This window comes from Halyomorpha halys, unplaced genomic scaffold (genome assembly GCF_000696795.3).
Source record: "Halyomorpha halys isolate HHAL.00 unplaced genomic scaffold, Hhal_1.1 Scaffold1024.1, whole genome shotgun sequence".
Lineage (NCBI taxonomy): Eukaryota > Metazoa > Arthropoda > Insecta > Hemiptera > Pentatomidae > Halyomorpha > Halyomorpha halys.
In genome coordinates, this window is record NW_027106221.1 from 187758 (window position 1) to 206241 (window position 18484).

The window sequence follows — 18484 nt, forward strand, 5'->3', positions numbered from 1 at the left end:
TGGATTCTAGAGGAATTAGATGGTTTAGTGGAGCCCCATAGCTCAACTCCGTATGTCCAGTCATGTAGATCAGTCTTTTGTAATGGATTGGAAGTTTGGACCGTTTGTCTAGTAAATGTTGTAATAGTCGGAATCGACGAGCAGTTTTCTGTCTTTTCAGTCTTGTATGAGGATTCCATGTCAGTCGTTTGTAGAGATGTAGTCCTAAGTAACGGATCTGTTCAACAGGAATAAGTGAGGTATTATTAAAAGATACTGTGGGGCAAGACGAAGGTTTACTACGAAGGGTAAATGTGATTTGGTGGGATTTATTGGAATTTGATTTTTTTTAATGTTAACAATGAAACTATATTAATTATTTTGAATCTTTTACATCGTCCACGTTTCGGCTGCTAGAATCCATTCTCAAAACTGCCATTTATCATTTATTTCAATGGCCAAAATATTCAGAGAACTTCGTCATTGTGCCAAACTTATTTTCGACACCTAGTCAAATGATAGTTGTAGCTGCTCTCCGTGGTATATTATTGTTATTATTATCACCAGCTACCATTTTGGCCTCTTCGGTGCTATGCTCCTATCAAACTGGAAATACGGGAGTCGTAAATTTTATTTTAATTTAAAACAACAAAGTTTTAATAGAATTGTTACCCTCTTTCAATCGGCACCATCTTGAAACGTTCCTGCTTTGAGTAGCCAAACAAGTCATGAAACCATGGGTGTAGGCTAGGTGGAGTTTTTTGGGACCCAAAAAAAAAAAAGAAAGAAAATAGTGAAATTATTTCATAGATGATGTCTTTATGGAAACATGCTTTAATTAGGAACATAACATTGTTGGGTTCACTTCTTTACTGATCACAAGATCACAAACACACCTTAGGAGGGATAAGATATACTTTGATTCTTTGGTGAAAAAAGGTAAGATTCAATGAGCACAAATATTCGTCATATACTTATCTCTATAATAAGTGGGGGGGGGGACAAATAAAAAAGAACATTTTTTAGATTCCATTGTTCCTATTATAGGATCAATTTCCAGTTTGCTTTTTTAACAATCTCTGAATGTTTGTTGAAAATAAGAAGGCAATCATCTTAGAAGAGGTGGTTAATATTTTTGCAGGCAATCCTAGAATCACCTCTTGTATTTTTGTATTTATTGTATATATTTATGTACAATAATGAAGTTTACGATCAATTCTCAACTTTCATTTACAATAATTCATTATCATTATTGGTAATCAAAATTTAATCAAAGTGTTGATTGAATAATTTTATGAAGTAGAAATAAAATGGTGGGAGTATTTCTTGAAGTGTGGAATTACATATATTTCTTTTACCCCACGTTTCGATATATATACCCATTATATATGTGTACGCCCCCCCCCTTGGCGAAATCCTGCCTACGTCCATGCATGGAACACTTCAAATAAGAAAAGAAATTTCCCCAAGGCTCTTGAACCACAACCACACTGTTCTATACAGTATTATCTCTGATGTTGTATTTTCTGTTTGTTTTAAGTACTCAAGTTGAGTTTATTCTTCACTTGAACATCTTGTGTCCGTTTCGTTTTGAGTAAATGGTTTTATAAGAATGATGAACTTAAAAAACGTGGGAATGGAGGTAAGTTTCGCAAAATGAAGAAACGAAACAACGAAAATTGAAAAATAGTGAAATTGAAGATGTCACAAAAGAAGAATTGACAATCAAGATAAATTATCATCATTATCGGACAATTCTTCCAAAGATAAAAAATGTAACTGGTGTAAAATATCATACTTCCTGTCATTATAAAGATTCTTTTTTGCTGAGAACTGGAAAGATGGTGTTTTAAATCTAAAATATTAAAGTCCTGACCATACAGGCTTCAAGAGATTTTGAAGCAAATTAATTTTTTTCTGTAAATTATAATTTTTTTGATACAAAGAAAATAATCGAGCGGTACTGGCTTTGCTGTTTCTAGATTGTGTGTATTGTGAGCCCTGTTGGATATTAACTAACAGGACATCTTCACCCCTTCTTAGTGTGCAGGTAAAATTAAGGAGTAAATTTTAATCTAATTAGTTTATATCATATGTTATGAGAGAAATCAAACTAAAATTATTTTCCAATAAGAAAAGGGTAATCAGTGTGAAATATTTCGAATCTGGCGGGAAAACAGGTTTGTGAATTGGGTAGGGGAATTCGCTGGAAGTTCTCCTCCACTTTAGTAATCTCTTGTCTTCGAGATCTTTATGACTTTCACTTATAACGAATATTGGTCGATGTATGCCGACAGCGTTGAAGTCTCTCAAGATCATAACGCCAATAATAATAAAAGAGAGAATATTCCCTTCCCGTAGGTAAAGGTATCACCCCCGAAATCCCATATAAGAGATAGGCTATTTCTATATCTTACCTAGAAAACATTAATTTACAGCGAGAAGAGCAGAGTTTAAAAAAAACAACACATTTCCAGCTATATTGTAAAATTAGCTAACACTAGGGAAATTATTATTATTTTCATTATGTGATCAGTTTTATTTTATTATATTTTTGATATCGATTTATATTTTTATTTATACAAATCATGATAGTATTTTAGTTTATTTATATAGTTATTTATTATCATTACTTTAAATTTAATTTTTTTTACTTTTAATAGTACTATTGCTATAATTTACATTTTTTACAATACAAGATAGTATTACCTAGACAAGACTCCAATGGACTACGGGAAAGCGTCCGAAGGATAGATCTCAGGATAATGATTGTTGGAAGGATTTCGTCAAGGTCATTCCAACATCAACTCACTTTAAACCTTACTATCTCAGATTTTAAAATTTTGCACAGATGTTGATAGGTATATATTTGAAAAAATGTGATATTTTATTGTGATCTGTCCACTCGTTTTTTAATTATAGAGCTGTCAAGTCCCCATAAATGGACCAAAAATTAGAGAACCACGAGTTTTGGGATTTCAATAGAAACTTCCCTAATTTATCTAGAAATATGGGATGAGTGTCACTTTACAGTACATCCCATACCCTTTTATGTGATATGATATGAACACTATATTGGTTAATATGTCCCAAAACCTGATTTTTTTTTTTAATAATTTATTTATTGTTATTTACAACTGTATACATCAGGTAAATTTGCTGTAAGTGATATAATGACATGATATAAACATTTAGAGAATCTACTCGTTGATAGAACTCCAAAAACATTTCTAGAGGAGAAGATCTCGAGGCGATCTTTTTTTCAGACGTTTAGGAGGATTATTAGGTAATGAAGGAGAAGCCAGGTTGGAAACGAGTTGGTTTGGGTGATTGGGAAGTTTATTATGGAAGGATTGGTATCTGGTTCTGGCAACATCAACATAGGGGACATTGAGGTCCTGATGGATGATTTGATTTGTGACAAAGTAAGCAGCATTTAGGATTTTACAAAGGATTTTGGACTGTAAGGATTGGATTCGGGAGGAATTCGATGGTTTAGTGGAGCCCCATTAGATTATTATGCATTTAGTAAATTTGATGTAAGTTATTATGGAGTGATACAGACGTGTAGAGAAACTATCTATTGGTAGCATCTATTGAATCTATCTATTGGTAGCACACTAATGACGGTTTTGCATTCGCAAGTCTCGTGGCCATCTTCTTTTTAGGCGCGTCGTAGGATCGTGAGGAATGGAACAGGAAGTAATGTTAGAAACTAGTGGATTTAGATGGTTAGGGAGTTTATAATGGAAGGAATGATATCTGGTTCGGGCTTGATCGGTTACATATGGACCATTAAGGTCATTTCATTATATATGATATTATTTGTGACAAAGTAAGGAGCATTGAGGATTTTACTTAGGATTTCTGATTGCAAAGATTGGATACGCAAGGAATTCGAAGGTTTCGATTCGAGCCCCAAAGCTCAATTCCGTACGTCCATTACAGTCATGTAGATCAGTCTTTTGTAATGAATTGGAAGTTTAGACCGTTTGTCCAGTAAGTACTGTAATAGTCGAAATCAATGTGCAGTTTCCTGTCTTTTCAGTCTTGTGTCAGGATTCCAGGTTAGTCGTTTGTCGAGATGTAGTCCAAGGTAGCGGATCTGTTCGACAGGGGTAAGAGCACCATTATTAAAGGATACTGAAGGGCAGTCGGTTGGTCATTCATATTAATTATTATGGCAACGTTAAAATTAAAGTTTTGATGAAAATAAACACAAGTCAGGCGTGAATAACGATTCAATTATAAAGCTAGGAGACATATCTTGGGCTTTCTTATTTTCGCAAGCTTCTGTTTCCATTGAAAACATTTTCACAAATATTTTTATTGTAGTTTTGGGAATATAAAGCAAGGTATTTGTAGACAATGCTTTTTCCAAGAGTGGGCTAAACTATCAAAGTCTACGTTGGTAGTGGTTTCTACTACCCACTCAAAACCTTGTGCTGGGTTTTGGATTTGATTTTCATGGTATCTTTGCAAACGGGTACGAGCTGCCAGTTTTTTTTTTTCGTTCTATTTGTATAATTGGAAAACTACATTACCTGATTTAGAGAACTTTTGATTCATTGGTATCATTATCATTTTTCGGTGACATTGTCTTTCCATGGAACGCATTAGTATTATTCTTCTGTGCAGCTATCATTCATGACAATTAGTTTATTAATTATTATTAGTTTTATTGGTTGTAAGTTTTGAATTTTTGTGAATGGTGTGTGAAATATCTGGCTACAGGATTAGGTTAGGTAGCTCTTTACTCCAAGGCTTGCAATCACCACTTCTGTTTAAAGGATTGTCACGTATTATTTTGTCCCTGAAGATTTCCGAGAAACAGACAATACCCATTCTTTGTTCACCTGTATTTTCTGTTTAAAACGTATTATAAGACAAAACAGATATTTAGAATTTCATTAAAGTTTTGTTTCAATGAGAAAAGAAGTTAATTATCTAAATTAAGAATTAATTATCCACTTATTTCATTTTCTGACGATAGAGACAATTTTCATAAAACATATACCTGCTTGAGGTAGCCTGAGCCCTGCTACATAATAAAGTACAAACTATTACAATTAATCTTGTAGTTTGCATTTGGTACAATTTCACTGACTTATACAATTCTGCCAGATAATTTTTAATTTTAAACTCATGTAATATCACTAATAGTCGTCCCTATCATGAAACAAAATGTATTAGTGATTGTACTTTACAGTTTGTGTACTTTTATTTATCGGAGAACGAGACTTCAACGTGAGAGGCCTCTGGTTCGGAGCCCGTGGAACGATTCCCATCACAACTAGGAGCTTCGTGGAGGAGCTCGGGGTCGATGTCCAGGACGTGGCTAGGTTGACAGAAAATATAATACTTGACTCCCTGGGAATCATACACCACCACATGCATGGAAAATAATGAGTATGGGAGTTATCCAGAAGTGGGATGGCATGCATGCATCGCATATCTTATTTGTTGTTTTAGTTATTATTTTTTTATTATTTTAATTATGTTAATATTTGTTATATAGGGGAATTCGTTGATCAAATAAAATAGGGGTTGTGAAAAGAAAAGGAATAAATCGAAAAACTTGTAGTTAGTTTGTAGACTGGTATTAATTGTAAAAGAAAAGTAAAAGAAAACTGTGGAAGAAAAAAAAAATGTTATCTATGTTTTATATCATATCATTTAAAAATATGTAACTTATATTTGTCCAGTCACGGATTGATCAGTATGCTGTGTAATGTTGCAACCCGATATATTTGGGCAGCATGAATAAAGTATTTCTTTCTCCCCTAATACTATTGGCTTTCATTATGAAACTGGCCCCTGGTTTTCCAATTCTATACGAACCTAATTCCTAGCTTCATACATTATATTTTCTCTCGACGGAAAGTTAATGGATATTTTCAGAATAGGAGATATGATTTGATATGATATAAATGTGTTGCATAAAATAATTGGCATGGATCTAGATTAAGTAAGTGTCTAGGGAAAGGAAAAGACCGCAACATGTAACGGCAATGCGTGGCCTGTAAATACTCAATAATACTCAATATATAATAGATATAATGTAGAGTTTAAATGTAACTGTGGCTTTATTGTACCGGATAGAAAATTGAGCGAGGGTTGTTAGGAAGTGAGGTATCTTGAATGGATTATATATATATATATATATATATATAAAAATAAAAGACGCAAATGGTTCGAGTTTTACAAGGAGCATCAATGTCTAGTATGCATTTTAGATTTGCGGTAGGAGTGGAAACCATTTTTTGTATTTTGCCAGCTTGAAGGGATTCATTAATCGGAAAGAAAGTTGAAACTTGTGTAATATTTTACTTTGGTAGTAAATGATTTCCCAGGTTGGTTGTGTGGTGTTAAAGAAGGTAGAACGTTTTGAGTGTGGTCGCGCATTGAAATTAACTAAATTCATATTATGATCAATTTTATCATTATTATTTAATTTTTTAAGTGGAATGCATTCTTAATCACTAACTATCAATCAGAATGATTAAGGATAAAAATCTTATAGTACGAGATCCAGTGCAAAAATATCGATTTTGTCCCGTGAAAACTTTAATAATATTTGTTTTAATCTATATTGCATTGCCAATAAAGAAATGAGAGTCAGATCTACTAGTAAAAGTGGCGCCTTCAAAAAGTTTTAAAAAATGCATTCAGAGCGCCATATCTTTGAAACTGCCAACAGCACTAAAAAAACTTAATGGGACATAATTTAAATAGAGCTATCAGCACTCGAATAAAAGCTGGTTTAATGTGCTATAAAATAATTTACGATGTTATAGTATCTTTATTTTATTTGCATATGAAATTTTATGCTATAATTTATGGTTACTATGATATAATTTCATAAACCTAAAGGTTTACCAGAACAACTCAACCGAAATCAATGTTTTGGTAATATCATGAAAGCTATTACTCCTATAAAGATAAAGGTCATAAACTACTTTATAGTACATTAAGCTAGCCTTAATTTGAGTGCTAATAGACATCTGCATGTCTAATGATTCCTGAGGTATAAATTTTCAAAAATTAATTTACTAACTACTGATTTTCCAGTGTATTTTTTTTTATGAAATGTTGCTTTCTAAAAAAAGTGTATATTGAACGTAAATAGCTGTTTTAGGGCCCATATTCTGGAAAAATTACTTTACTTTAAACGCTGTTCCATTAGGTTTTCTAGTTTCGTTGGTCTGCAATGAAATAAAAGTCAGCCTCAGGCTGGATTTGAATCGGCATTCTACAGATACGAGAATGTTGAGTTAGGGTCAAATATAGATGTTGAAATGATTTTTTTGGGGGGGGTTGGGAGTGAGGTAGCATTTTGTTAAAAAAAAAATTACCGTTGAGAAAATAAATTTTTTTTTTTAAATTTATTTATTGATATTTACAACTGTAGATAAATACATCAAGTAAATTTGAGGAAATCATAATGGCATGGTACAAGCATGTAGAGAAACTACCCAATGGTAGCACTCTAAAAACATTTTTACAATATGAGGTCTCGTGGCCATCTTCTTTTCAGACGCCTCGGAGGATTGTCAGGAATGGAAGAGGAAGCAAGATCTCAGTTAAATTGGAGTTTTACAGGTGTGTAGTGAAACTACCCATTGGTAGCACTCTAATGACGTTTAACATTAGCTGGTCTCGTGGCCATCTTTTTTTCAGGCGCCTCGGAGGATTGTCAGGAATGGAAGAGGTAGCAAGGTTAGAAACTAGTGAGTTTTGGTGGTCAGCAGGGAGTTAATAATGGAAGGAATGATATCTGGTTCGGGCTAGATAAGATTACTTGGGACATTAAGGTCTTGTATGAAAAATTAATTTGTTTTAATGTTTTGAAAAAACCGTTATGTTTGCATGTAGCTTGATCCCACTTGATCCAACTTTATTGGCATTGCAAACAGTAAAAAAAAAAAAAACTATCAAGTTTTTATTTGATCATGGCATCATCACATATAAGAATTTTCAGCACGGGCTCTTGGACTAATAGGATCTCATTAAACCAACATTGTATATAAAAAAAAACAACTATATGAGAATAAAATATTTTATTTATGAAAAATTTTATGTTATACTTATATATATTTTTGACGTCCTAGTAATGTTTCGGCCTTCTTACCTTTGGCCATTTTCGATCTTCTTTCTAATTTTTTCTGACTTCCACCCTCCCCAGGCATCTCATTAAAATTCTCCGGTTTTTTAAAATACTCCACGGAAAATGGGATTAGTTAATACTTTTTTTTTCTCATCTACAATATATTAATTAATATTTCACAAAAGAAAAATACATTTGTTTGATCTATTTCAAACGAATTTACAAGGGAATTTAGAAAAAAAAAATTAACAATATATTTCATTGAGATAATAATACAAGTTGCCCACACTCAAGGGCAATGAGAATTGGAGCTGTACATATTCAATTACACCATTTATACATAAGAAAGATAAACAATAAACTAAGAAAAACAAATAAATAAAGTAAACAATAAAGTAATAAAAATAAAATAAGGATGAATATAATTTTTTTTTGTTTTTTAAATAATTTATTTATTGTTATTTACAACTGTATACACATATATACAACAAGTAAATGAATATAAATTAAAATTGATAATAGAATATAATGGATATATTTACCTATTGTAATATTAGATGTTTCTGTCAGTTTACCTATCTGTATATTTTAAAAAATCTTACACTTCCTAAGGGTTAGAAGAAGGAGTGGGGACAATTTTTTACTGTTCTTTCCGTTTCCCAACCTCCTCAGTTGTCATCTTTATTTCAATTTGACTGGTACTTCCCTCTATGTTTATTTGTTATTTTTATTAAGTTTCTTAATATCTCCCTTTTACATATTACTATACCTCACCTATCTGTTTTACCTTTTACACCTTCCTCTTTATCATATTTATAACTAGTTCTTACGAGTATTTTTGGACTATTTATTAGTCTAGATCTTTATTTAGAATTTTATCATACCTAGTTGTATTTATTAATAACTAGTTTTTACTTATATGTATACTTCCTTAAATTATTATTAATATTTCTTTTTTTATATACTTTATAAACAAAACAATTGTTTTGAAATGTTTTTTATTTTAACTGACAGAACACAGTTCTTACAATGTTTGTATGTTGTTTTTTCATTCAGCCCTGATGAACCCGAGTGGAGCTAAACATTGCTTAACAATAGATAGTTTTCTTCTACTATTTTGATACCTTTAGTAACTGCTACCCGGACTATCTTTCTACAAAATAAAACAAAATTAGATATATTAATTATAGTAAAATGAGTAAATTGGGGTTTAGAAAACTAGAATTAATCAATAAAATAATAATATTAATAAAAATTTATATTCTTATATAATTTTATCGTTTACAATGTAGATTTGATGAGGAGATTTTTTTTTACAATCATTCTGACTGATAGTTAATAATTTAAATATATATTTTGTCTGAAGAAAATCTTCATATGGGGATTGGGGTACAAAAGTTCTACTGCGCGAAAGTTGACTGCAGACCTGTTTGTGTCGTTGGCCGCGACCCACACCTCCCACAGAGGTGCGTCATGGTGTCTGGTGGAAGAGGAAGATCGCGGCACCAAAATTATCTACCACACATAATAAAGTAGTCCACCTACATGATGTGCTTCTGCCAACATCCACACCATTAACTTCTGACACCTGCCGAGCTAGGACAAACCTTTCATCCATTATCACCAATCATGTATTTTACTCTTAACCAGACTACTTCGTTGTTAAGAATGGATAATGAATGATTTCTAAACCATTTCCAGTCTGAAAAACATTCTTTTCTTTATTTAATTTAAAAAATAAAAACACGAAACAACTCTAACGAAATATATCTCTTAAACCTAGACCATTTATTTTTTCTTCAATTGTATTAATATTCGTTACTTGTATTATAAATCAAATACTAAACACATTCATTTTGCGTCTTATCTTTTTCGGATATTGCTCTGTAGGGACTAATTAAATCCTGTAACGAAATTATTTAATTTAAATTAATTCATAATGTCGAGCTGGAACATGTGAAGAAGCATTGTGAATGTGAGGAAAAGTAATCCAATAAAAAATGCTTGGATCCAGAAAGAAACAGGACTCACTAACACATTGAAGATGACAAGATTGAGCAAATGGAAATGGGTAGAGCATCTCCTTCGGTGCGAAGATGACAGATGGTCAAAAATTGCCAGAGAATGTAGACTGCATACAACCTTCGAAGAACAAAAGGACGTCAAAAGAAAAGATGGATAGATATATTCAAGAGGATGGCAGGACCTCTCTGGTGGAGAGCTGCTAAGGACAGGGATGTCTGGAAGGAGAAATGGAAAGAACTCGCCTCCCAAGAGGGCTGGTTACCCCGGGAAGTGCTCACTATTACTCCCGAAAGGGAAGGCCTAAGGAGGAAAGGATACAGAAAGAAGGAAAGAAACTTGATAGAAGTTAATGTGTTGTCAACTATTATATATATAAATTTATTTATTTTTTTTCTCTATCTTCTTTAAATGTTTAAATTGTATTTTGTATGATTTTAATTTATTGCATAAATAAAAGGCTATTTCATTTTCATTTTCAATGTCTGGCTTAGTGGTTGGGCTAAACATATATCACAGAAATATGCCCCCTAAATATCTTTATTCCCTTGGCTTCTTGCATGTTTTCCATGAATTGCCCATTAGGTAACAGAAAATCATTGATCACTCTCCCTATACATGAAGGTGATGCGCTTTTATGAGGCACATCCATATTGAAATAATGCCAGCTAAGCAGAATTTCATTAACTATAATCTTGTCTCCGTCAAACTTTTAATATTGCTAAGAATGAATTTCTTTTTAAGATTAATCAAAAAAGGTAGACAGATTATTCACAGTTTAAATATTTAGTTTATATGCTTAATCAATGACATATTTTTTATTAAGGAAATTTTTAATAACGATGTATTACCTCAATGTCTTAGTTAATGCCCGTTTCAAAATCTCATGTCCAGCTCTGAGTTTATATGTCTGCTCCTGCTTTCAAACGGGGACGAACTGGGAATTACATTTCATATGTGTACTAATTTTAAAAATATGATGCTAATAATCAAAATTTACGTCACATATTAGTGTACTTCAAACGTTACAGACTAAAATGTGGAACAGTTTTAGTCTAGGTGAACGTTATTGACTGACTTAGACTTGGATTATCTAAACTAGCCTAAAATTAGAAAATAACAGTTTCAGTAATTGTCCTTTTTATTTGCATTCAACCGTGAAATAGAAAAAACTAACTATAACTTCCTTAAATTGTTTACTGCTTGAATAATGAACGAAATAAATTATCTCCTAACTAAAAAATAGTTTAAAAGGATTTAGTTAACCAAGTGCTGTATCGAAATTTTTATTTACGTCTATTTTCGCTCATTATCATCCTAATGGTTGAAATATTACCCTTATATAGTCTCTATATTAATTTTCGTATTTTTGTCATGATAGATTCACAATCAGCCTCAATTTGGTCCGAAAGGAAACGCGAGCGATTCACCGGAAGCCGTCGTGGTAGAAATTGTTTATAAGAAATTTAGAAGCCTATGGTAAAAATAATAAAAATAAATTCTCCATTTTCTCTTCACATTGTAAAAAAAAACAAAAACAATGTGTTTAGAATTTTTAAATGAATTGCACAAATAATTTTATTTTTATCCATGTTCATATTTATAAACAACTTTTTCTGTATAATAATAACTTCTGTATAATTATATTCTCCACGTACTTTCTTACGCTGTCTTATCCCAACAAAAAAAAAATCTTTGTGAAAGGTTTTTTTAATATCTAGTGATAGTTGATATCAATTTGTTGACTGATTTAAATTTAAATTTTTCCTCCTTGTGACCAATTGACCAAGTAACCCATTGGTTCTCAATCAATGTAACCGAATATTTTCTTTAAAATACAAAGTCGTTCTGCCCAACTTCATTGGGTTGTTAGTCACACAGCATACTTATTTTAGTCTAATCAGACAATATTTTTAATCTCACGATAAGTAAGCCTAGCCAGGTGTACAATATGTTTCATTACAATGTGTTTCATCTCTTTGGTTATTTTCTTTTTTTTTTTTCTTTTTCCCTTTTTCATGATTTCCCCCCTCCTTTTCCATCCTTACCTCTCTCTCTTTTTTTCATGATTTTTTCACCTCCTTTTCCATCCTTACCTCTCTCTCTCTTTTTCATGATTTTTTCCCCTCCTTTACCATCCTTACCTCTCTCTCTCTTTTTCATGATTTTTTCCCCTCCTTTTCCATCCTCTCTTTTTTTCTTTTCCTTCCCTTCCTTTTCCCTTTCATATTTTGTTTTCAACCCAATGTGCCTTTAACAGAATAATGGATAAAATAGTGATAGAGATCTGAAATGATACTTAAGTAACAAATATAAATTAGGAAAAATTTAACTATGTTAAAATTAATATACAATAAATATGGAATAAATATTAAAATATTAAAAATGTATACAAAAATAGTAAAATATCAAATAAAATATGCATAATTGCATAAAATTGCTAAATGCTTTTTCACAATTTATTTAGTAATTACTCTATCAGAGCAACAATATTCCACCATAAATTACCTGGTGAGAATATTTCGTGGGTACAAAAATTTGTAATTACACTGCCTTGGAATAGTTTATTTAAATTTTTTTCTTATTATAATAATTTTTATTTTAGAATAATAATACAAGCTACCACAATCAAGGGTAACAAGGCTAAGACTACATATTTGCGTTCTGTAGGTTATTTAAAAGCTTTTGTTTTCTAATTAAATACGTCAGTTATTATGTAATTACATTCATTTAAAAATATATTGTTTCAATAATAGTAATAAAAAATAGAGCAATTATTATGATGCATTGTTATACTCTTATTTTATGAGGTTTTTTATGTTTTTATTTTATTTTTTGCAGGTGCTGTAGCTCCTTAACATGGTGGCAAGTAAGCTGCCGATCACAGTAAAAAAAGATAGGTTGGTTCAGTTGTTATATTAATTATTATTACATTTTTTAAGTTTTTTAAATATTTCACATAATATATTTTATATTTATTTTATGTGTTGATTTATTTTAACTCCATTTACCATTATTTATTTTTATATAATCCATATTTATTCTGCGATACTCTTAGTACACAATAATAAAGACATATAATTCGAGAATTTGTACAGCTGCATTATGAATATTTAATTAAATAATAAACCAAAAGACAGACAAGTATTATTCTAGGGCGATTAGTAAAGATTCATCATTTACTTTAAAAAAAAAAATCATTATTTTCATACTCCTGTTTTATTTGAAATTGCTCCAAGAATTTTCATAGATTAAGTTGGGTGTAGAGGAAAACTTCTTTTAAGATGATTTTTACCGACGAAACTCAAAAATTTTAAAAAGGTAAAGTTACCATTATTTTAAAATTACCGGGTGCATTTAGTGTAGGATATTACAAGTGGATGTAAATTCCTTAAAAAATTATTTAAGGTTGCCGTTCACGAAAAAAGCGAAGACGGAACTCACGTGAAAAATCGCAGTTGGTACTTGCATCACCCAATTCTTACTCAGTGATGTTAAAATTGATAATTAAAAGATGTTTATTCCCGTTGAAAACTCCAAATCGAAATTTTAACGTTCACAATAATTCCCCTTATTTCATATGTGGGTTAGTGAAAGTAAAAATCTCTTAAATTCGCTTATTATCACTTTCATTTTTTTCATTCGTCACGTATAGGATTAAATAAGGACCCCCTATGTTTCCTTGAAAGATGTTTTTAAAAATACTTTACATTTCATGCAACTTAAGTTTGATCAAAAGCGGTTCTGTACTAGTTGGTTCAGGTTCTAAGCTTAAGAAGTCAAGGTTTTTTTTTTTGTTTTTTTACTGGTATAATATTTATTGAAGAGAATATATATATAGTCTGCCACAAATAAAGGGCATTGAGTATTAGTGTTGAAATATTCATTCATACAATACATACAGAAGTAGAAACAGAAGAAAAAAAAACAGAACAAAATAGCTACAATAACAATAGTACTCGCTGAATTAAAAGAAAAAACAAATTGAGGAAGCTTTAGAAATAAAAGACAACCGGAAAAGAAAGACTTATTTTTTTTAATCTGCAGATTCGAAATTTTTATATACTAATAAGTTATCACCTTCGCATACTGGCTTGTAAATTAAAATTTAGGGTACCAAAAATCTAAATTTTTAATTTAAAAGTCTTAAACAGCCTTTTTAAAAACTTTAATTGCAGGAACATTATTTGAAGGATCTCTAGTTATCTATATCTATTATATCTATCTATCATAGTAGTAACATTTTTTGCGTATTGTGTTCCTTGTACTATCGGGTCTCTTACTGCTAAGATTCCTTAGCATCTACAGATAGCTTTTTTTTTTCTTTTTTATGACACCCTACCTTGTCATTTCTGACATGCGGGAAAGGTAAATACGTGTCTAGAAGTAACCAACCTATTCTAACCGTGGTGGGGGGTCAAGTTCTTATTTCTTGGGACCGCCCAAGAATAAAAGTCAACCTCCCCAGATCGGATTCAAACCCGCGCCACTGCAGTCACGAGGCAGTTGCTTAACTCCCTCTGCTATAAACGGCTTCACTTCTTCAGGTAGCTGATAAAAAGGAGTCAATTATTTCTTAAACTGAAGGTGTCAGTGCCATAATCATAGCAACAGTAGACGTTGTAATAAGCACTAATTCAGTGCTACCAATAAATTGTTAATCCTTAGTTTAAACAAATGCAATTTTGTCCTTTTATTATTCAGTACATCTACCATAAATATGCTTGTAACAGATATTAAAAATTTAAAATAATTTCTAGTCACGAATAGTAATAACAAATTAAAAAATGAAATACGGACATAGAAAAAATTAAGTAAATATGATTATAGTGCATAATAATAGTTTAAATAATTTCTAGTAAGGATTAGTAAAAAATATATATATAATAATGACAAAAAAGAACACAGGGAAAAAACAAAACACGGCTCAACAATAAAATAGTTTAGAAAAGGTACTTAAGTAGCAGAATTTTGGATTTACATCGAACTAACAACTTACAAACCAATAAATTTTTTTGATCAGTTATTTTAGGCATATTCGAAATTGACCATAAATCATTTCTAAGCCCTTTCGATCATTTCCAAGCCAGGTCAGCTCATAGTAGACGCGGTTATATGCCATGGTTTTTGTGTCTTCTTACTTAAACATATAAAAAATACTTCTTAGAAACTTTCTATTATTTTATCGTAGATGTTATCTTCAGCTTTTAATGAACTGCGATTGGAATTAAAAAATACCCGTTCTGCCGAAAATCGATTTTTGGAACGCTAAAATTGGTTTTTAGACCATTGTGCGTCGAAGCAAACTTACAGAATTATTATCACTATAACCTCTGTTATTTTCAAAAGAAATAGGGTTCAATTTCATATGATCAAATTCTTACATAGCCTTTCCCATCCTCAGGATATTCTATTAAAACATCACGGCCTAACTTAGTAACTGTTATAAACCCTTATTCTCTGTTAATTTATGAGATAGAGAGAGAGAAATACTTTATTTATCTATGCTGCCTAAATACATCAGGTTGCTATCTCACACAGCATACTTATCAATCCGTAATCGGACATATATAAATTACACATACATAGTATAATCAGAAAAAAAGAGATACAATAATAAGATATAATAAACATTTTTTTTTCCCCATACAGTTTCCTTTTACAATCAATTTCGGTCTGTACAACAAATACAATTGTTTCCATTCATTCCTATTTTTCTTTCTCATTTCTGCTCCTCCAATTTCACCCTTTCACAATTTTTCAATACACCCGATCAACAAATTCGCTCTCCGGAATTCACCCTCCTAGATCCTCTTCAGTGACCCGCTAAACAAATTCAATATTAGACGGTAATGTGAGATCAGACCATCATTCATAGTCACAGCAGTAGATCGGTTTACCAAGAACAAACAAATAGATACATTTTACGAGAATAAGACTAACACATAGATTACAGGGAAAATATAATAAAAAAAACCGGTTACAGGAAACACTTGAATGGATAAATAAGTTTAAAAAACAATAGTACTAATAAAATAAAATAATTTAATGAATAAATACGTTAAAACACACAAATAGAGAGGTCAACATATTAAAATAAATAAATAAAACAAAGAATAATCTCCAAACTAAAAACTAATCATTTATGATGATGATGCACTCTGTTTTTTTTTTTTTTAAATCGAATGTCTGTTGTAACTTTCTTTGGTCCACTTTTATTATCCAATTATTACATGAAAAAACATATATTTTTTTTTGTCTTCATGTTAAAATTTTTCTCAAGGAGGGTTCCGTTTTTAAATTTTTGACTAATCCATGTAACAAGCCCTGAGAATTCTAACCTTGTGTTAACTCTTACATATCTTTGGTGGGAAGATGGTACAAATTATAGAAAATCTTATTTATTAATTCTGCTATTTATACCTTCGTCGATGTAAAGAAGTTTATCGCTGTATATATAATTTTTATTATACACTAAGTCATAAATTAATAGAACTGAATCAATCAAAGGCTCATCGACTTCTACCTGCACGTAAGGAAATCATTTTTCTTTATGGGACAATTCTCAAAAAAAGAGGCGCAGAAATCGCTGGATTCTAACTAATCCATAATTGTCCATAATACACTGTTTTTTTTTCTTTTATGTATGTCTACTAAATGTGTGCTAAAGTTGAGATATTTATTCCAAAATTATAAGTTGAGAATGCTTGAAAAGGGATAACGGTATCCGTCGGGAAGAAAGTGTGTCAGTGGACGATAGCTGCTGTAGCTTGAGGCCTTCCGAATCAACACTTATCGGAGTATTACCTTCAAAACCTAGAGCTAAATTTTATTTAGAGATATTTGGAGATATTGATCTCATTTTCAAGAGTGAGAGTGCTTTACTATCTCACCTGTATAATTGTCTTTATATTTTAACTTATTACCATTCTTAAATAATGTATTATACAATCCTCAAGTAAGTAAAGATAAGTTAAATTAGATATTGTTTTAAATCTAATCGGCCCACAACTCGAAATAGTAGTATATTATTATTAAAAAAAATTTAAAAAAATTAATACAAAAAATGTATAAGTAAGCTAAAGCTATACATTATGAAATACAAAATAAATGCAAAATTCCCGCAATACAGATGTAAAAATAAACAAATCTAAACTATTGAATAATATATAAAAAATATTAATATACATTGTATGATAATAATATACAATTTTTCAAGATAGATATCTTATAATGATTCCTCACTTTTTTTTCTTAGGCCCAAGACTCTCATTAGAGTCTGGGAAAAAAATAAAAAATAAAAGATAATGCAATATGTAAACTTTTTGAGTTTGTGGAAAACCAACCAAATTGAAGCCATGGAAATGCATTTTAAGTAGAGCCGTTATATTTATGTAGTAAAAAAATGCACAGTACGACTTATCATATACGATAAAAAATCATAAAATATGCATTAAAAAATAAAAGAAATGCAGCAAACAAACTTTAAGTCTGGTAAAATATTAAAATATACTAGTAATATACCAGCAATAAGTTCTGAACTAAAAATAAGAAATACATTGCAGACCGAATTAAAAAAATAAACAAATGATACGGGAATGATTATAAAAATAACCAATTTTTTATCAGTAAGTACGTAAATATAAGTTTATGGACCAAAACATTACATTAACAATAAAAAAAAAATTACATTATCAGTGATGCGGCAAGAGAGATGCGCTGGGATCTCTTGAGCTCTGCTCTACCCCTCACACGTAGGGGATAGAGTGGGCTCGGGGATCCTCAGGTCGATTGTGTAAATATTGTATATATTATTTTATCATTATGCTATTATATTTATTTATTTTTTATACACATAGTTTGATTATGTTCATCTTGTCTATTATTTTGTTTGTATATATTTTAAGAGTTTTTTTTTTTACTTTATTTTATTTTATTTTTTAATTTTTTTTTATTTTAGTATGTATATTTTTTTCTTAGGCCCAAGACTCTCTTTAGAGTCTGGGGAAAAAAAAAAAATAATGCAATATGTAAACTTTTTGAGTTTGTGGAAAACCAACCAAATTGAAGCCATGGAAATGCATTATAAGTAGAGCTCTTATATTTATGTAGTAAAAAAATGCACAGTACGACTTATCATATACGATAAAAAAATCATAAAATATGCATTAAAAACAAAAGAAATGCAGCAAACAAACTTAAAGTCTGGTAAAATATTAAAATATACTAGTAATATACCAGCAATAAGTTCTGAACTAAAAATAAGAAATACATTGCTGACCGAATTAAAAAATAAACAAATGATACGGGAATGATTATAAAAATAACCAATTTTTTATCAGTAAGTACGTAAATATAAGTTTATGGACCAAAACA

At 30.7% G+C, this 18484-nt stretch overlaps 1 protein-coding gene across 1 annotated transcript in view; it reads left to right on the forward strand.

Moving 5' to 3' along the window:
- LOC106687913 (uncharacterized) overlaps positions 1–18484 on the forward strand; it is a 106455-nt gene that overhangs the window by 46684 nt on the left and 41287 nt on the right. The window contains exon 2 of the mRNA XM_014432081.3: positions 12950–13008. The gene's annotated coding sequence lies outside the window, so the exon portion shown is untranslated. The remainder of the gene's footprint in view (positions 1–12949; positions 13009–18484) is intronic.